The sequence below is a fragment of the Salmo salar genome, unplaced genomic scaffold (assembly GCF_905237065.1).
Source record: "Salmo salar unplaced genomic scaffold, Ssal_v3.1, whole genome shotgun sequence".
NCBI lineage: Eukaryota > Metazoa > Chordata > Actinopteri > Salmoniformes > Salmonidae > Salmo > Salmo salar.
In genome coordinates this window covers 14,170-37,780 of record NW_025550793.1, presented here as the reverse complement: position 1 = coordinate 37,780, position 23,611 = coordinate 14,170, and the positions used below count along the sequence as shown (strand labels likewise).

Sequence of the window (23,611 nt, the reverse complement as noted above, 5' to 3'; positions counted from 1 at the left end):
TGTTTTCCCCTCACCTCTCCAACATGTCATGTTCCTGGGCCTGGTGTCTGGCTTATTGTTTTCCCCTCACCTCTCCAACATGTCATGGTCCTGGGCCTGGTGTCTGGCTTATTGTTTTCCCCTCACCTCTCCAACATGTCATGGTCCTGGGCCTGGTGTCTGGCTTATTGTTTTCCCTCACCTCTCCAACATGTCATGTTCCTGGGCCTGGTGTCTGGCTTATTGTTTTCCCCCACCTCTCCAACATGTCATGGTCCTGGGCCTGGTGTCTGGCTTATTGTTTTCCCCTCACCTCTCCAACATGTCATGTTCCTGGGCCTGGTGTCTGGCTTATTGTTTTCCCCTCACCTCTCCAACATGTCATGTTCCTGGGCCTGGTGTCTGGCTTATTGTTTTCCCCTCACCTCTCCAACATGTCATGTTCCTGGGCCTGGTGTCTGGCTTATTGTTTTCCCCCCACCTCTCCAACATGTCATGGTCCTGGGCCTGGTGTCTGGCTTATTGTTTTCCCCTCACCTCTCCAACATGTCATGGTCCTGGGCCTGGTGTCTGGCTTATTGTTTTCCCCTCACCTCTCCAACATGTCATGGTCCTGGGCCTGGTGTCTGGCTTATTGTTTTCCCCCCACCTCTCCAACATGTCATGTCATGGTCCTGGGCCTGGTGTCTGGCTTATTGTTTTCCCCTCACCTCTCCAACATGTCATGTTCCTGGGCCTGGTGTCTGGCTTATTGTTTTCCCTCACCTCTCCAACATGTCATGGTCCTGGGCCTGGTGTCTGGCTTATTGTTTTCCCCTCACCTCTCCAACATGTCATGGTCCTGGGCCTGGTGTCTGGCTTATTGTTTTCCCCTCACCTCTCCAACATGTCATGTTCTTGGGCCTGGTGTCTGGCTTATTGTTTTCCCCCACCTCTCCAACATGTCATGTTCCTGGGCCTGGTGTCTGGCTTATTGTTTTCCCCTCACCTCTCCAACATGTCATGGTCCTGGGCCTGGTGTCTGGCTTATTGTTTTCCCCTCACCTCTCCAACATGTCATGTTCCTGGGCCTGGTGTCTGGCTTATTGTTTTAAACACAAAGTAGCCCAGAAGACAGAACGTTCCAGATGTGCTTTACCCTGATGATCCAGACTAAATAACACCCTACACCTGATACGACTATAATATTGTTTTTTAAAAGGTAGGCTAATATAACAGATATCTGAGTATTTTGTATGGACAAGAGAAGCACTACCAAGTAGAAAATCTGCTGGTGGGCAGATGAAAGCAACCTTCACCTCCACAAAAACACTGTTTACATTGATATCCATACTGAATGAAGCACTTAAAACGGACCTCACGGACACCTGTAACCTTTTCACTTCATTTAAGGGGGACATTTGCCTTAATTTTTTTTTGTTGCAACTGACTTAAAAGTGAAGGAAACTAAGAGAAAATGTCCTTAAGTTGTTTTATACAACTGGGCCCAGAACTCTGAGTTTGTAGTTACCTGGAACATGTCTGTGTTGTTATCATGAGTATACTCCACCACCACCGTCTGACCTCTGGATAACGTGTAGGAGATGCTGTGTTGGTCCTTGTTGCTGATAGCCTGGAGAGGGAGGGAGGGAGGAGGGAGGGGGAGGGACACAGGGAGGGAGGGAGGGACAGAGGGGAGGGAGGGACAGGGAGGGACAGGGAGGGAGGGACAGAGAGGAGGGAGGGAGGGACACAGGGGAGGGGACAGGGAGGGAGGGACAGAGAGGAGGGAGGGAGGGACACAGGGAGGGACAGGGAGGGAGGGACAGAGAGGAGGGAGGGAGGGACACAGGGAGGGACGGACAGAGAGGAGGGAGGGACACAGGGAGGGACAGAGGGGAGGGACAGAGAGAGGGAGGGAGGGACAGAGGGGAGGGAGGGACAGAGGGGAGGGAGGGAGGGACAGAGGGGAGGGAGAGAGGGACAGAGGGGAGGAAGAGAAAGACAAAGGGGAGGGAGAGAGAGACAGAGGGGAGAGAGAGAGAGACAGAGGGGAGAGAGGGAGAGAAGGGAGGGAGGGAGAGAGGGACGGAGGGACAGAGGGGAGGGAGAGAGGGAGGGACAGAGACAGGGAAAGACGGGGATGAATGGAGAAAAGAGGAACGTTCAGTATAGAAATGTTGAACAGACAAGGTTCTGTCCTCAGCTCTTTTTGTTATATTTCTATCTGCTAAGTAGCGTTCAAGACGTTTCCCCTCCCACCACACACCTCAATCACTATTCCAAATCCTCCCCAATAATGCCAGCCTTGTGGTTTAACAGGCCTGTTTAAAGACTTAATAAACAGGATGGAAACAGACATGTGTTTCCAAGGACACACACCCCCTTTGTAGGACATCTGTCTGCTGCCCTTCATTGGACAGTTCACACTTAACTCTCCCGTAAACAGCCAGTGTGTTCCGTGTGTTCATAAAGGCATGGTTCACATACTCACACTGTTAACCAAGGCAGGAGTGTTATGGGGTTGTGTGTGTGTGTGTGTGTGTAGGTTTTTAATTGAATTCCAATAGTTTTTTTACCTTTATTTAACTAGACAAGTCAGTTAAGAAACAAATCTTATATACAACGACGGCCTACCAAAGGGCAAAATGCCTCCTGCAGGGACTGGTGCTGGGATTAAAATTACAAATAGAAGACAAAACACAAATCATGACAGAGAGACTGGTAGGGGTGTGTGTGTGTGTAGGTGTGTGTTACCTTAGCTGCCTGTGCGGTGCAGGCAGCGTGCACTGTGCTGGGTCTGACACCATTAGCCTTGGGCCTCCTAGACAGACTGAAACGGCTTTTCCTCCTGCCTCGATCACCGTTGGGTAGAGAGCCATTGTACCTAAAGACAGAGAGACGGAGAGAGGGATAAACAAAGGGATAGGATGCCATTTGGGAAGCAGGAGGTGTTCCTAGAGCAGGCAGGGAGAGTTGCTGTGAGTTCACAGACATGCCTGTCATTGTGTGTGTGAGTGTCTGGGCTTGTATTACTGTCCTTGTGGGTACTGGAAAACCCCAAAGTATTTCCCATGTCCACATGAGGACAAAGGCTAGGTATAAAGTTAGGGTTAGGTTTATGCTGTGTGCCTCTGTGTTCCAGCTCTGCTGATAGCTCACTCGTCACTGATAGACCAACACTACTGTTATAATCATCTACCTGACAGTCTGGAGACCACCACACTACTGTTATAATCATCTACCTGACAGTCTGGAGACCAACACTACTGTTATAATCATCTACCTGACAGCCTGGTGACCAGGACCAACACTACTGTTATAATCATCTACCTGACAGCCTGGTGACCAGACCAACACTACTGTTATAGTCATCTACCTGACAGCCTGGAGACCAGACCCACTACTGTTATAATCATCTACCTGACAGCCTGGAGACCAACACTACTGTTATAATCATCTACCTGACAGCCTGGAGACCAGGACCAACACTACTGTTATAATCATCTACCTGACAGCCTGGAGACCAGGACCAACACTACTGTTATAATCATCTACCTGACAGCCTGGAGACCAACACTACTGTTATAATCATCTACCTGACAGCCTGGAGACCAACACTACTGTTATAATCATCTACCTGACAGTCTGGAGACCAACACTACTGTTATAATCATCTACCTGACAGCCTGGAGACCAGGACCAACACTACTGTTATAATCATCTACCTGACAGCCTGGAGACCACCACACTACTGTTATAGTCATCTACCTGACAGCCTGGAGACCAGCACTACTGTTATAATCATCTACCTGACAGCCTGGAGACCAACACTACTGTTATAATCATCTACCTGACAGTCTGGAGACCAGGACCAACACTACTGTTATAATCATCTACCTGACAGCCTGGAGACTAGGACCAACACTACTGTTATAATCATCTACCTGACAGTCTGGAGACCAACACTACTGTTATAATCATCTACCTGACAGTCTGAAGACCAACACTACTGTTATAATCATCTACCTGACAGCCTGGAGACCAGGACCAACACTACTGTTATAATCATCTACCTGACAGTCTGGAGACCAGGACCAACACTACTGTTATAATCATCTACCTGACAGCCTGGAGACCAGGACCAACACTACTGTTATAATCATCTACCTGACAGCCTGGAGACCAACACTACTGTTATAATCATCTACCTGACAGCCTGGAGACCAACACTACTGTTATAATCATCTACCTGACAGCCTGGAGACCAGGACCAACACTACTGTTATAATCATCTACCTGACAGCCTGGAGACCAGGACCAACACTACTGTTATAATCATCTACCTGACAGCCTGGAGACCAACACTACTGTTATAATCATCTACCTGACAGTCTGGAGACCAACACTACTTTTATAATCATCTACCTGACAGCCGAAGACCAACACTACTGTTATAATCATCTACCTGACAGCCTGGAGACCAGGACCAACACTACTGTTATAATACTCTACCTGACAGTCTGGAGACCAACACTACTGTTATAATCATCTACCTGACAGCCTGGAGACCAACACTACTGTTATAATCATCTACCTGACAGCCTGGAGACCAGGACCAACACTACTGTTATAATCATCTACCTGACAGCCTGGAGACCAGGACCAACACTACTGTTATAATCATCTACCTGACAGCCTGGAGACCAACACTACTGTTATAATCATCTACCTGACACGACCAGGACCAACACTACTGTTATAATCATCTACCTGACAGCCTGGAGACCAACACTACTGTTATAATCATCTACCTGACAGCCTGGAGACCAACACTACTGTTATAATCATCTACCTGACAGCCTGAAGACCAACACTACTGTTATAATCATCTACCTGACAGCCTGGAGACCAACACTACTGTTATAATCATCTACCTGACAGTCTGGAGACCAACACTACTGTTATAATCATCTACCTGACAGCCTGGAGACCAGGACCAACACTACTGTTATAATCATCTACCTGACAGCCTGGAGACCAGGACCAACACTACTGTTATAATCATCTACCTGACAGCCTGGAGACCAGGACCAACACTACTGTTATAATCATCTACCTGACAGCCTGGAGACCAGGACCAACACTACTGTTATAATCATCTACCTGACAGCCTGGAGACCAACACTACTGTTATAATCATCTACCTGACAGCCTGGAGACTAGGACCAACACTACTGTTATAATCATCTACCTGACAGTCTGGAGACCAGGACCAACACTACTGTTATAATCATCTACCTGACAGCCTGGAGACCAACACTACTGTTATAATCATCTACCTGACAGCCTGGAGACCAGGACCAACACTACTGTTATAATCATCTACCTGACAGCCTGGAGACCAGGACCAACACTACTGTTATAATCATCTACCTGACAGTCTGGAGACCAACACTACTGTTATAATCATCTACCTGACAGTCTGGAGACCAGGACCAACACTACTGTTATAATCATCATCCTGACAGTCTGGAGACCAACACTACTGTTATAATCATCATCCTGACAGTCAGGAGACCAACACTACTGTTATAATCATCTACCTGACAGTCTGGAGACCAGGACCAACACTACTGTTATAATCATCTACCTGACAGCCTGGAGACCAACACTACTGTTATAATCATCTACCTGACAGCCTGGAGACCAACACTACTGTTATAATCATCTACCTGACAGTCTGGAGACCAACACTACTGTTATAATCATCTACCTGACAGTCTGGAGACCAACACTACTGTTATAATCATCTACCTGACAGCCTGGAGACCAGGACCAACACTACTGTTATAATCATCTACCTGACAGTCTGGAGACCAGGACCAACACTACTGTTATAATAATCTACCTGAAAGCTTGGAGACTAGGACCAACACTACTGTTATAATCATCTACCTGACAGTCTGGAGACCAACACTACTGTTATAATCATCATCCTGACAGCCTGGAGACCAGGACCAACACTACTGTTATAATAATCTACCTGACAGCCTGAAGACTAGGACCAACACTACTGTTATAATCATCTACCTGACAGCCTGGAGACCAGGACCAACACTACTGTTATAATCATCATCCTGACAGTCTGGAGACCAACACTACTGTTATAATCATCATCCTGACAGTCTGGAGACCAACACTACTGTTATAATCATCTACCTGACAGCCTGGAGACCAACACTACTGTTATAATCATCTACCTGACAGTCTGGAGACCAGGACCAACACTACTGTTATAATCATCATCCTGACAGCCTGGAGACCAACACTACTGTTATAATCATCTACCTGACAGCCTGGAGACCAGGACCAACACTACTGTTATAATCATCTACCTGACAGTCTGGAGACCAACACTACTGTTATAATCATCTACCTGACAGTCTGGAGACCAACACTACTGTTATAATCATCAACCTGACAGCCTGGAGACCAACACTACTGTTATAATCATCTACCTGACAGTCTGGAGACCAACACTACGGTTATAATCATCTACCTGACAGCCTGGAGACCAGGACCAACACTACTGTTATAATCATCTACCTGACAGCCTGGAGACCAACACTACTGTTATAATCATCTACCTGACAGTCTGGAGACCAGCACTACTGTTATAATCATCATCCTGACAGTCTGGAGACCAACACTACTGTTATAACTATCTACCTGACAGTCTGGAGACCAGGACCAACACTACTGTTATAATCATCTACCTGACAGCCTGGAGACCAGGACCAACACTACTGTTATAATCATCTACCTGACAGCCTGGAAACCAACACTACTGTTATAATCATCTACCTGACAGCCTGGAGACCAACACTACTGTTATAATCATCTACCTGACAGCCTGGAGACCAGCACTACTGTTATAATCATCTACCTGACAGCCTGGAGACCAGGACCAACACTACTGTTATAATCATCTACCTGACAGCCTGGAGACCAACACTACTGTTATAATCATCTACCTGACAGTCTGGAGACCAGGACCAACACTACTGTTATAATCATCTACCTGACAGCCTGGAGACCAACACTACTGTTATATTCATCAACCTGACAGCCTGGAGACCAACACTACTGCTATAATCATCTACCTGACAGCCTGGAGACCAGAACCAACACTACTGTTATAATCATCTACCTGACAGCCTGGTGACCAGGACCAACACTACTGTTATAATCATCTACCTGACAGTCTGGAGACCAACACTACTGTTATAATCATCTACCTGACAGTCTGGAGACCAGGACCAACACTACTGTTATAATCATCTACCTGACAGTCTGGAGACCAGGACCAACACTACTGTTATAATCATCTACCTGACAGCCTGGAGACCAACACTACTGTTATAATCATCTACCTGACAGCCTGGAGACCAACACTACTGTTATAATCATCTACCTGACAGCCTGGAGACCAGGACCAACACTACTGTTATAATCATCTACCTGACAGCCTGGAGACCAACACTACTGTTATAATCATCTACCTGACAGCCTGGAGACCAGGACCAACACTACTGTTATAATCATCTACCTGACAGCCTGGAGACCAACACTACTGTTATAATCATCTACCTGACAGCCTGGAGACCAGGACCAACACTACTGTTATAATCATCATCCTGACAGCCTGGAGACCAACACTACTGTTATAATCATCTACCTGACAGCCTGGAGACCAACATTTCTGTTATAATCATCTACCTGACAGTCTGGAGACCAGGACCAACACTACTGTTATAATCATCTACCTGACAGCCTGGAAACCAACACTACTGTTATAATCATCTACCTGACAGTCTGGAAACCAACACTACTGTTATAATCATCTACCTGACAGTCTGGAGACCAGGACCAACACTACTGTTATAATCATCTACCTGACAGTCTGGAGACCAGGACCAACACTACTGTTATAATCATCTACCTGACAGTCTGGAGACCAACACTACTGTTATAATCATCTACCTGACAGTCTGGAGACCAACACTACTGTTATAATCATCTACCTGACAGTCTGGAGACCAACACTACTGTTATAATCATCTACCTGACAGTCTGGAGACCAACACTACAGTTATAATCATCTACCTGACAGTCTGGAGACCAACACTACTGTTATAATCATCTACCTGATCGCCTGGAGACCAACACTACTGTTATAATCATCTACCTGACAGTCTGGAGAACAGGACCAACACTACTGTTATAATCATCTACCTGACAGCCTGGAGACCAGGACCAACACTACTGTTATAATCATCTACCTGACAGCCTGGAAACCAACACTACTGTTATAATCATCTACCTGACAGCCTGGAGACCAGCACTACTGTTATAATCATCATCCTGACAGCCTGGAGACCAACACTACTGTTATAATCATCTACCTGACAGCCTGGAGACCAGGACCAACACTACTGTTATAATCATCTACCTGACAGTCTGGAGACCAGGACCAACACTACTGTTATAATCATCTACCTGACAGTCTGGAGACCAGGACCAACACTACTGTTATAATCATCTACCTGACAGTCTGGAGACCAACACTACTGTTATAATCATCTACCTGACAGTCTGGAGACCAACACTACTGTTATAATCATCTACCTGACAGTCTGGAGACCAACACTACTGTTATAATCATCTACCTGACAGCCTGGAGACCAGGACCAACACTACTGTTATAATCATCTACCTGACAGTCTGGAGACCAACACTACTGTTATAATCATCTACCTGACAGTCTGGAGACCAACACTACTGTTATAATCATCTACCTGACAGCCTGGAGACCAGGACCAACACTACTGTTATAATCATCTACCTGACAGTCTGGAGACCAGGACCAACACTACTGTTAGAATCATCTACCTGACAGTCTGGAGACCAGGACCAACACTACTGTTATAATCATCTACCTGACAGCCTGGAAACCAACACTACTGTTATAATCATCTACCTGACAGCCTGGAGACCAGCACTACTGTTATAATCATCATCCTGACAGTCTGGAGACCAACACTACTGTTATAATCATCTACCTGACAGTCTGGAAACCAACACTACTGTTATAATCATCTACCTGACAGTCTGGAGACCAGGACCAACACTACTGTTATAATCATCTACCTGACAGTCTGGAGACCAGGACCAACACTACTGTTATAATCATCTACCTGACAGTCTGGAGACCAGGACCAACACTACTGTTATAATCATCTACCTGACAGCCTGGAGACCAGGACCAACACTACTGTTATAATCATCTACCTGACAGCCTGGAGACCAACACTACTGTTATAATCATCTACCTGACAGTCTGGAGACCAACACTACTGTTATAATCATCTACCTGACAGCCTGGAGACCAGGATCAACACTACTGTTAAAATCATCTAACTGACAGTCTGGAGACCAACACTACTGTTATAATCATCTACCTGACAGTCTGGAGACCAACACTACTGTTATAATCATCTACCTGACAGTCTGGAGACCAGGACCAACACTACTGTTATAATCATCTACCTGACAGCCTGGAGACCAGGACCAACACTACTGTTATAATCATCATCCTGACAGCCTGGAGACAAACACTACTGTTATAATCATCATCCTGACAGTCTGGAGACCAACACTACTGTTATAATCATCATCCTGACAGCCTGGAGACCAACACTACTGTTATAATCATCTACCTGACAGTCTGGAGACCAACACTACTGTTATAATCATCTACCTGACAGTCTGGAGACCAACACTACTGTTAGAATCATCTACCTGACAGCCTGGAGACCAGGACCAACACTACTGTTATAATCATCTACCTGACAGCCTGGAGACCAGGACCAACACTACTGTTATAATCATCTACCTGACAGCCTGGAGACCAACACTACTGTTATAATCATCTACCTGACAGTCTGGAGACCAACACTACTGTTATAATCATCTACCTGACAGTCTGGAGACCAACACTACTGTTATAATCATCTACCTGACAGTCTGGAGACCAGGACCAACACTACTGTTATAATCATCTACCTGACAGTCTGGAGAACAGGACCAACACTACTGTTATAATCATCTACCTGACAGCCTGGAGACCAACACTACTGTTATACTCATCTACCTGACAGTCTGGAGACCAACACTACAGTTATAATCATCTACCTGACAGTCTGGAGACCAACACTACTGTTATAATCATCTACCTGACAGTCTGGAGACCAACACTACTGTTATAATCATCTACCTGACAGTCTGGAGACCAACACTACTGTTATAATCATCTACCTGACAGTCTGGAGACCAGGACCAACACTACTGTTATAATCATCTACCTGACAGCCTGGAGACCAGGACCAACACCACTGTTATAATCATCTACCTGAAAGCCTGGAGACCAACACTACTGTTATAATCATCTACCTGACAGCCTGGAGACCAGCCCACTACTGTTATAATCATCATCCTGACAGTCTGGAGACCAACACTACTGTTATAATCATCTACCTGACAGCCTGGAGACCAGCACTACTGTTATAATCATCTACCTGACAGTCTGGAGACCAGGACCAACACTACTGTTATAATCATCTACCTGACAGCCTGGAGACCAACACTACTGTTATAATCATCTACCTGACAGTCTGGAGACCAACACTACTGTTATAATCATCTACCTGACAGCCTGGAGACCAGGACCAACACTACTGTTATAATCATCTACCTGACAGTCTGGAGACCAACACTACTGTTATAATCATCTACCTGACAGCATGGAGACCAACACTACTGTTATAATCATCTACCTGACAGCCTGGAGACCAGCACTACTGTTATAATCATCATCCTGACAGTCTGGAGACCAACACTACTGTTATAATTATCTACCTGACAGTCTGGAGACCAGGACCAACACTACTGTTATAATCATCTACCTGACAGTCTGGAGACCAGGACCAACACTACTGTTATAATCATCTACCTGACAGTCTGGAGACCAACACTACTGTTATAATCATCTACCTGACAGCCTGGAGACCAGCACTACTGTTATAATCATCTACCTGACAGCCTGGAGACCAGGACCAACACTACTGTTATAATCATCTACCTGACAGTCTGGAGACCAACACTACTGTTATAATCATCTACCTGACAGTCTGGAGACCAACACTACTGTTATAATCATTTACCTGACAGCCTGGAGACCAGGACCAACACTACTGTTATAATCATCTACCTGACAGCCTGGAGACCAACACTACTGTTATAATCATCTACCTGACAGTCTGGAGACCAACACTACTGTTATAATCATCTACCTGACAGTCTGGAGACCAGGACCAACACTACTGTTATAATCATCTACCTGACAGTCTGGAGACCAACACTACTGTTATAATCATCTACCTGACAGTCTGGAGACCAACACTACTGTTATAATCATCTACCTGACAGTCTGGAGACCAGGACCAACACTACTGTTATAATCATCTACCTGACAGCCTGGAGACCACACACTACTGTTATAATCATCTACCTGACAGTCTGGAGACCAGCCAACACTACTGTTATAATCATCTACCTGACAGCCTGGAGACTCAACACTACTGTTATAATCATCTACCTGACAGCCTGGAGACCAGGACCAACACTACTGTTATAATCATCTACCTGACAGCCTGGAGACCAGGACCAACACTACTGTTATAATCATCTACCTGACAGCCTGAGAAGGACCAACACTACTGTTATAATCATCTACCTGACAGCCTGGAGACCAACACTACTGTTATAATCATCTACCTGACAGCCTGGAGACCAGGACCAACACTACTGTTATAATCATCTACCTGACAGCCTGGAGACCAACACTACTGTTATAATCATCTACCTGACAGCCTGGAGACCAGCAACACTACTGTTATAATCATCTACCTGACAGTCTGGAGACCAACACTACTGTTATAATCATCTACCTGACAGCCTGGAGACCAGGACCAACACTACTGTTATAATCATCTACCTGACAGTCTGGAGACCAGGACCAACACTACTGTTATAATCATCTACCTGACAGTCTGGAGACCAACACTACTGTTATAATCATCTACCTGACAGTCTGGAGACAAGGACCAACACTACTGTTATAATCATCTACCTGACAGTCTGGAGACCAACACTACTTTTATAATCATCTACCTGACAGCCTGAAGACCAACACTACTGTTATAATCATCTACCTGACAGCCTGGAGACCAGGACCAACACTACTGTTATAATACTCTACCTGACAGCCTGGAGACCAACACTACTGTTATAATCATCTACCTGACAGCCTGGAGACCAACACTACTGTTATAATCATCTACCTGACAGCCTGGAGACCAGGACCAACACTACTGTTATAATCATTTACCTGACAGCCTGGAGACCAGGACCAACACTACTGTTATAATCATCTACCTGACAGCCTGGAGACCAACACTACTGTTATAATCATCTACCTGAGACCAGGACCAACACTACTGTTATAATCATCTACCTGACAGCCTGGAGACCAACACTACTGTTTTAATCATCTACCTGACAGTCTGGAGACCAACACTACTGTTATAATCATCTACCTGACAGCCTGGAGACCAACACTACTGTTATAATCATCTACCTGACAGCCTGGAGACCAACACTACTGTTATAATCATCTACCTGACAGCCTGAAGACCAACACTACTGTTATAATCATCTACCTGACAGCCTGGAGACCAACACTACTGTTATAATCATCTACCTGACAGTCTGGAGACCAACACTACTGTTATAATCATCTACCTGACAGCCTGGAGACCAGGACCAACACTACTGTTATAATCATCTACCTGACAGCCTGGAGACCAGGACCAACACTACTGTTATAATCATCTACCTGACAGCCTGGAGACCAGGACCAACACTACTGTTATAATCATCTACCTGACAGTCTGGAGACCAGACACTACTGTTATAATCATCTACCTGACAGCCTGGAGACCAGGACCAACACTACTGTTATAATCATCTACCTGACAGCCTGGAGACCAACACTACTGTTATAATCATCTACCTGAGACCAGGACCAACACTACTGTTATAATCATCTACCTGACAGCCTGGAGACCAACACTACTGTTTTAATCATCTACCTGACAGTCTGGAGACCAACACTACTGTTATAATCATCTACCTGACAGCCTGGAGACCAACACTACTGTTATAATCATCTACCTGACAGCCTGGAGACCAACACTACTGTTATAATCATCTACCTGACAGCCTGAAGACCAACACTACTGTTATAATAATCTACCTGACAGCCTGGAGACCAACACTACTGTTAAAATCATCTACCTGACAGTCTGGAGACCAACACTACTGTTATAATCATCTACCTGACAGCATGGAGACCAGGACCAACACTACTGTTATAATCATTTACCTGACAGCCTGGAGACCAGGACCAACACTACTGTTATAATCATCTACCTGACAGCCTGGAGACCAGGACCAACACTACTGTTATAATCATTTACCCGACAGCCTGGAGACCAGGACCAACACTACTGTTATAATCATCTACCTGACAGCCTGGAGACCAACACTACTGTTATAATCATCTACCTGACAGTCTGGAGACCAGGACCAACACTACTGTTATAATCATCTACCTGACAGTCTGGAGACCAGGACCAACACTACTGTTATAATCATCTACCTGACAGTCTGGAGACCAACACTACTGTTATAATCATCTACCTGACAGCCTGGAGACAAGGACCAACACTACTGTTATAATCATCTACCTGACTGCCTGGAGACAAGGACCAACACTACTGTTATAATCATCTACCTGACAGTCTGGAGACCAGGACCAACACTACTGTTATAATCATCATCCTGACAGTCAGGAGACCAACACTACTGTTATAATCATCTACCTGACAGTCTGGAGACCAGGACCAACACTACTGTTATAATCATCTACCTGACAGTCTGGAGACCAACACTACTGTTATACTCATCTACCTGACAGTCTGGAGACCAACACTACTGTTATAATCATCTACCTGACAGTCTGGAGACCAACACTACTGTTATAATCATCTACCTGACAGTCTGGAGACCAACACTACTGTTATAATCATCTACCTGACAGCCTGGAGACCAACACTACTGTTATAATCATCTACCTGACAGTCTGGAGACCAACACTACTGTTATAATCATCTACCTGACAGTCTGGAGACCAACACTACTGTTATAATCATCTACCTGACAGCCTGGAGACCAGGACCAACACTACTGTTATAATCATCTACCTGACAGCCTGGAGACCAGGACCAACACTACTGTTATAATCATCTACCTGAAAGCTTGGAGACTAGGACCAACACTACTGTTATAATCATCTACCTGACAGTCTGGAGACCAACACTACTGTTATAATCATCATCCTGACAGCTTGGAGACTAGGACCAACACTACTGTTATAATCATCTACCTGACAGTCTGGAGACCAACACTACTGTTATAATCATCATCCTGACAGCCTGGAGACCAGGACCAACACTACTGTTATAATAATCTACCTGACAGCTTGAAGACTAGGACCAACACTACTGTTATAATCATCTACCTGACAGTCTGGAGACCAGGACCAACACTACTGTTATAATCATCATCCTGACAGTCTGGAGACCAACACTACTGTTATAATCATCTACCTGACAGTCTGGAGACCAGGACCAACACTACTGTTATAATCATCTACCTGACAGTCTGGAGACCAACACTACTGTTATAATCATCTACCTGACAGTCTGGAGACCAACACTACTGTTATAATCATCAACCTGACAGTCTGGAGACCAACACTACTGTTATAATCATCTACCTGACAGTCTGGAGACCAACACTACTGTTATAATCATCTACCTGACAGCCTGGAGACCAGGACCAACACTACTGTTATAATCATCTACCTGACAGCCTGGAGACCAACACTACTGTTATAATCATCTACCTGACAGTCTGGAGACCAGCACTACTGTTATAATCATCATCCTGACAGTCTGGAGACCAACACTACTGTTATAACTATCTACCTGACAGTCTGGAGACCAGGACCAACACTACTGTTATAATCATCTACCTGACAGTCTGGAGACCAGGACCAACACTACTGTTATAATCATCTACCTGACAGTCTGGAAACCAACACTACTGTTATAATCATCTACCTGACAGCCTGGAGACCAACACTACTGTTATAATCATCTACCTGACAGCCTGGAGACCAGCACTACTGTTATAATCATCTACCTGACAGTCTGGAGACCAGGACCAACACTACTGTTATAATCATCTACCTGACAGTCTGGAGACCAACACTACTGTTATAATCATCTACCTGACAGTCTGGAGACCAGGACCAACACTACTGTTATAATCATCTACCTGACAGTCTGGAGACCAACACTACTGTTATAATCATCTACCTGACAGTCTGGAGACCAACACTACTGTTATAATCATCTACCTGACAGTCTGGAGACCAACACTACTGTTATAACTATCTACCTGACAGTCTGGAGACCAGGACCAACACTACTGTTATAATCATCTACCTGACAGCCTGGAGACCAGGACCAACACTACTGTTATAATCATCTACCTGACAGTCTGGAGACCAACACTACTGTTATAATCATCTACCTGACAGTCTGGAGACAAGGACCAACACTACTGTTATAATCATCTACCTGACAGTCTGGAGACCAACACTACTGTTATAATCATCTACCTGACAGCCTGGAGACCAGGACCAACACTACTGTTATAATCATCTACCTGACAGCCTGGAGACAAGGACCAACACTACTGTTATAATCATCTACCTGACAGTCTGGAGACCAACACTACTGTTATAATCATCTACCTGACAGTCTGGAGACCAACACTACTTTTATAATCATCTACCTGACAGCCTGAAGACCAACACTACTGTTATAATCATCTACCTGACAGCCTGGAGACCAGGACCAACACTACTGTTATAATACTCTACCTGACAGTCTGGAGACCAACACTACTGTTATAATCATCTACCTGACAGCCTGGAGACCAACACTACTGTTATAATCATCTACCTGACAGCCTGGAGACCAGGACCAACACTACTGTTATAATCATTTACCTGACAGCCTGGAGACCAGGACCAACACTACTGTTATAATCATCTACCTGACAGCCTGGAGACCAACACTACTGTTATAATCATCTACCTGAGACCAGGACCAACACTACTGTTATAATCATCTACCTGACAGCCTGGAGACCAACACTACTGTTTTAATCATCTACCTGACAGTCTGGAGACCAACACTACTGTTATAATCATCTACCTGACAGCCTGGAGACCAACACTACTGTTATAATCATCTACCTGACAGCCTGGAGACCAACACTACTGTTATAATCATCTACCTGACAGCCTGAAGACCAACACTACTGTTATAATCATCTACCTGACAGCCTGGAGACCAACACTACTGTTATAATCATCTACCTGACAGTCTGGAGACCAACACTACTGTTATAATCATCTACCTGACAGCCTGGAGACCAGGACCAACACTACTGTTATAATCATTTACCTGACAGCCTGGAGACCAGGACCAACACTACTGTTATAATCATCTACCTGACAGCCTGGAGACCAGGACCAACACTACTGTTATAATCATCTACCTGACAGTCTGGAGACCAACACTACTGTTATAATCATCTACCTGACAGCCTGGAGACCAGGACCAACACTACTGTTATAATCATCTACCTGACAGCCTGGAGACCAACACTACTGTTATAATCATCTACCTGAGACCAGGACCAACACTACTGTTATAATCATCTACCTGACAGCCTGGAGACCAACACTACTGTTTTAATCATCTACCTGACAGTCTGGAGACCAACACTACTGTTATAATCATCTACCTGACAGCCTGGAGACCAACACTACTGTTATAATCATCTACCTGACAGCCTGGAGACCAACACTACTGTTATAATCATCTACCTGACAGCCTGAAGACCAACACTACTGTTATAATCATCTACCTGACAGCCTGGAGACCAACACTACTGTTATAATCATCTACCTGACAGTCTGGAGACCAACACTACTGTTATAATCATCTACCTGACAGCATGGAGACCAGGACCAACACTACTGTTATAATCATTTACCTGACAGCCTGGAGACCAGGACCAACACTACTGTTATAATCATCTACCTGACAGCCTGGAGACCAGGACCAACACTACTGTTATAATCATTTACCTGACAGCCTGGAGACCAGGACCAACACTACTGTTATAATCATCTACCTGACAGCCTGGAGACCAACACTACTGTTATAATCATCTACCTGACAGTCTGGAGACTAGGACCAACACTACTGTTATAATCATCTACCTGACAGTCTGGAGACCAGGACCAACACTACTGTTATAATCATCTACCTGACAGTCTGGAGACCAACACTACTGTTATAATCATCTACCTGACAGCCTGGAGACAAGGACCAACACTACTGTTATAATCATCTACCTGACTGCCTGGAGACAAGGACCAACACTACTGTTATAATCATCTACCTGACAGTCTGGAGACCAGGACCAACACTACTGTTATAATCATCATCCTGACAGTCTGGAGACCAACACTACTGTTATAATCATCATCCTGACAGTCAGGAGACCAACACTACTGTTATAATCATCTACCTGACAGTCTGGAGACCAGGACCAACACTACTGTTATAATCATCTACCTGACAGTCTGGAGACCAACACTACTGTTATACTCATCTACCTGACAGTCTGGAGACCAACACTACTGTTATAATCATCTACCTGACAGTCTGGAGACCAACACTACTGTTATAATCATCTACCTGACAGTCTGGAGACCAACACTACTGTTATAATCATCTACCTGACAGTCTGGAGACCAACACTACTGTTATAATCATCTACCTGACAGTCTGGAGACCAACACTACTGTTATAATCATCTACCTGACAGCCTGGAGACCAGGACCAACACTACTGTTATAATCATCTACCTGACAGTCTGGAGACCAGGACCAACACTACTGTTATAATAATCTACCTGAAAGCTTGGAGACTAGGACCAACACTACTGTTATAATCATCTACCTGACAGTCTGGAAACACTATGTTAAATCATCATCCTGACAGCTTGGAGACTAGGACCAACACTACTGTTATAATCATCTACCTGACAGTCTGGAGACCAACACTACTGTTATAATCATCATCCTGACAGCCTGGAGACCAGGACCAACACTACTGTTATAATAATCTACCTGACAGCTTGAAGACTAGGACCAACACTACTGTTATAATCATCTACCTGACAGTCTGGAGACCAGGACCAACACTACTGTTATAATCATCATCCTGACAGTCTGGAGACCAACACTACTGTTATAATCATCATCCTGACAGTCTGGAGACCAACACTACTGTTATAATCATCTACCTGACAGCCTGGAGACCAACACTACTGTTATAATCATCTACCTGACAGTCTGGAGACCAGGACCAACACTACTGTTATAATCATCATCCTGACAGTCTGGAGACCAACACTACTGTTATAATCATCTACCTGACAGTCTGGAGACCAGGACCAACACTACTGTTATAATCATCTACCTGACAGCCTGGAGACCAACACTACTGTTATAATCATCTACCTGACAGTCTGGAGACCAGCACTACTGTTATAATCATCATCCTGACAGTCTGGAGACCAACACTACTGTTATAACTATCTACCTGACAGTCTGGAGACCAGGACCAACACTACTGTTATAATCATCTACCTGACAGTCTGGAGACCAGGACCAACACTACTGTTATAATCATCTACCTGACAGTCTGGAAACCAACACTACTGTTATAATCATCTACCTGACAGCCTGGAGACCAACACTACTGTTATAATCATCTACCTGACAGCCTGGAGACCAGCACTACTGTTATAATCATCTACCTGACAGTCTGGAGACCAGGACCAACACTACTGTTATAATCATCTACCTGACAGTCTGGAGACCAACACTACTGTTATAATCATCTACCTGACAGTCTGGAGACCAGGACCAACACTACTGTTATAATCATCTACCTGACAGTCTGGAGACCAACACTACTGTTATAATCATCTACCTGACAGTCTGGAGACCAACACTACTGTTATAATCATCTACCTGACAGTCTGGAGACCAGGACCAACACTACTGTTATAATCATCTACCTGACAGTCTGGAGACCAGGACCAACACTACTGTTAAAATCATCTACCTGACAGTCTGGAGACCAACACTACTGTTATAATCATCTACCTGACAGTCTGGAGACCAGGACCAACACTACTGTTATAATCATCTACCTGACAGTCTGGAGACCAGGACCAACACTACTGTTATAATCATCTACCTGACAGTCTGGAGACCAACACTACTGTTATAATCATCTACCTGACAGTCTGGAGACCAACACTACTGTTATAATCATCTACCTGACAGTCTGGAGACCAACACTACTGTTATAATCATCTACCTGACAGCCTGGAGACCAGGACCAACACTACTGTTATAATCATCTACCTGACAGCCTGGAGACCAACACTACTGTTATAATCATCTACCTGACAGCCTGGAGACCAGGACCAACACTACTGTTATAATCATCATCCTGACAGTCTGGAGACCAACACTACTGTTATAATTATCTACCTGACAGCCTGGAGACCAGGACCAACACTACTGTTATAATCATCTACCTGACAGCCTGGAGACCAACACTACTGTTATAATCATCTACCTGACAGCCTGGAGACCAGGACCAACACTACTGTTATAATCATCATCCTGACAGTCTGGAGACCAACACTACTGTTATAATCATCTACCTGACAGTCTGGAGACCAACATTTCTGTTATAATCATCTACCTGACAGTCTGGAGACCAGGACCAACACTACTGTTATAATCATCTACCTGACAGTCTGGAAACCAACACTACTGTTATAATCATCTACCTGACAGTCTGGAGACCAGGACCAACACTACTGTTATAATCATCTACCTGACAGTCTGGAGACCAGGACCAACACTACTGTTATAATCATCTACCTGACAGTCTGGAGACCAGGACCAACACTACTGTTATAATCATCTACCTGACAGTCTGGAGACCAACACTACTGTTATAATCATCTACCTGACAGTCTGGAGACCAACACTACTGTTATAATCATCTACCTGACAGTCTGGAGACCAACACTACTGTTATAATCATCTACCTGACAGTCTGGAGACCAACACTACTGTTATAATCATCTACCTGACAGTCTGGAGACCAACACTACAGTTATAATCATCTACCTGACAGTCTGGAGACCAACACTACTGTTATAATCATCTACCTGACAGTCTGGAGACCAACACTACTGTTATAATCATCTACCTGATCGCCTGGAGACCAACACTACTGTTATAATCATCTACCTGACAGTCTGGAGAACAGGACCAACACTACTGTTATAATCATCTACCTGACAGTCTGGAGACCAGGACCAACACTACTGTTATAATCATCTACCTGACAGTCTGGAAACCAACACTACTGTTATAATCATCTACCTGACAGCCTGGAGACCAGCACTACTGTTATAATCATCATCCTGACAGTCTGGAGACCAACACTACTGTTATAATCATCTACCTGACAGTCTGGAGACCAGGACCAACACTACTGTTATAATCATCTACCTGACAGTCTGGAGACCAGGACCAACACTACTGTTATAATCATCTACCTGACAGTCTGGAGACCAGGACCAACACTACTGTTATAATCATCTACCTGACAGTCTGGAGACCAACACTACTGTTATAATCATCTACCTGACAGTCTGGAGACCAACACTACTGTTATAATCATCTACCTGACAGTCTGGAGACCAACACTACTGTTATAATCATCTACCTGACAGCCTGGAGACCAGGACCAACACTACTGTTATAATCATCTACCTGACAGTCTGGAGACCAACACTACTGTTATAATCATCTACCTGACAGTCTGGAGACCAACACTACTGTTATAATCATCTACCTGACAGTCTGGAGACCAGGACCAACACTACTGTTATAATCATCTACCTGACAGTCTGGAGACCAGGACCAACACTACTGTTATAATCATCATCCTGACAGTCTGGAGACCAACACTACTGTTATAATTATCTACCTGACAGTCTGGAGACCAGGACCAACACTACTGTTATAATCATCTACCTGACAGTCTGGAGACCAACACTACTGTTATAATCATCTACCTGACAGTCTGGAGACCAGGACCAACACTACTGTTATAATCATCTACCTGACAGTCTGGAGACCAGGACCAACACTACTGTTATAATCATCTACCTGACAGTCTGGAAACCAACCCTATTGTTATAATCATCTACCTGACAGCCTGGAGACCAACACTAGTGTTATAATCATCTACCTGACAGCCTGGAGACCAGCACTACTGTTATAATCATCTACCTGACAGCCTGGAGACCAACACTACTGTTATAATCATCTACCTGACAGCCTGGAGACCAGCACTAGTGTTATAATCATCATCCTGACAGTCTGGAGACCAACACTACTGTTATAATTATCTACCTGACAGTCTGGAGACCAGGACCAACACTACTGTTATAATCATCTACCTGACAGTCTGGAGACCAACACTACTGTTATAATCATCTACCTGACAGTCTGGAGACCAGGACCAACACTACTGTTATAATCATCTACCTGACAGTCTGGAGACCAGGACCAACACTACTGTTATAATCATCTACCTGACAGTCTGGAAACCAACCCTATTGTTATAATCATCTACCTGACAGCCTGGAGACCAACACTAGTGTTATAATCATCTACCTGACAGCCTGGAGACCAGCACTACTGTTATAATCATCTACCTGACAGTCTGGAGACCAACACTACTGTTATAATCATCTACCTGACAGTCTGGAGACCAACACTACTGTTATAATCATCTACCTGACAGTCTGGAGACCAGGACCAACACTACTGTTATAATCATCAGCCTGACAGTCTGGAGACCAACACTACTGTTATAATCATCTACCTGACAGTCTGGAGACCAACACTACTGTTATAATCATCTACCTGACAGTCTGGAGACCAGGACCAACACTACTGTTATAATCATCTACCTGACAGCCTGGAGACTAGGACCAACACTACTGTTATAATCATCTACCTGACAGTCTGGAGACCAACACTACTGTTATAATCATCTACCTGACAGTCTGGAGACCAGGACCAACACTACTGTTATAATCATCAGCCTGACAGCCTGGAGACCAACACTACTGTTATAATCATCTACCTGACAGCCTGGAGACCAACACTACTGTTATAATCATCAGCCTGACAGCCTGGAGACCAACACTACTGTTATAATCATCTACCTGACAGACTGGAGACCAACACTACTGTTATAATCATCTACCTGACAGCCTGGAGACCAGGACCAACACTACTGTTATAATCATCTACCTGACAGCCTGGAGACCAGGACCAACACTACTGTTATAATCATCTACCTGACAGCCTGGAGACCAGTTAGTATCATCAACATAGAGGAACAGCCATAAGTATCTGAGTTAGTATCATCAACATAGAGGAACAGCCATAAGGATCTGAGTTAGTATCATCAACATAGAGGAACAGCCATAAGGATCTGAGTTAGTATCATCAACATAGAGGAACAGCCATAAGTATCTGAGTTAGTATCATCAACATAGAGGAACAGCCATAAGGATCTGAGTTAGTATCATCAACATAGAGGAACAGCCATAAGGATCTGAGTTAGTATCATCAACATAGAGGAACAGCCATAAGGATCTGAGTTAGTAACTAAGTGGTGAAGTGTTATGTGGTTGGCTCCTTACCCCAGCACCATGAGCTCTCCATATTTCACTGGCACTTTGGAGGAAGAGGTGGAGGAGGGGAGATATTTTCCTGCTCTGGAGAGAACATGGGCCCGGCAGGCTGGATGGGTGAGGTCACACTAAAGGGGCGGGGTCAGCTGAGCCTCAGCTCCGCCTCCTCATCCTGCATGTGCCTGTTGCCGCCGCAACCCTAGAGAGAGAGAGAGAGAGAGAGAGAGAGAGAGAGAGAGAGAGAGAGAGAGAGAGAGAGAGAGAGAGAGAGAGAGAGAGCGAGCATGAGGTCAGTCACACGTGGAGAACACAGCTCACAACATCAGGAAGTCACCTGATCCCTCAGGTCTCACCTTACACTGAACAGGAAGTCACTGACAGTTACACCACCACACACCCTTTAAGACACACACACACAAATAGGGCCCTAGAAAAACGATCTGCGTTGCGC

At 44.7% G+C, this 23,611-nt stretch overlaps 1 pseudogene; it reads right to left on the bottom strand.

Moving 5' to 3' along the window:
- LOC123724046 (E3 ubiquitin-protein ligase pellino homolog 1-like) overlaps window positions 1–23,380 on the bottom strand; it is a 29,145-nt pseudogene extending 5,765 nt beyond the window's left edge.
- Between the last annotated feature and the right edge of the window lie 231 nt (window positions 23,381–23,611).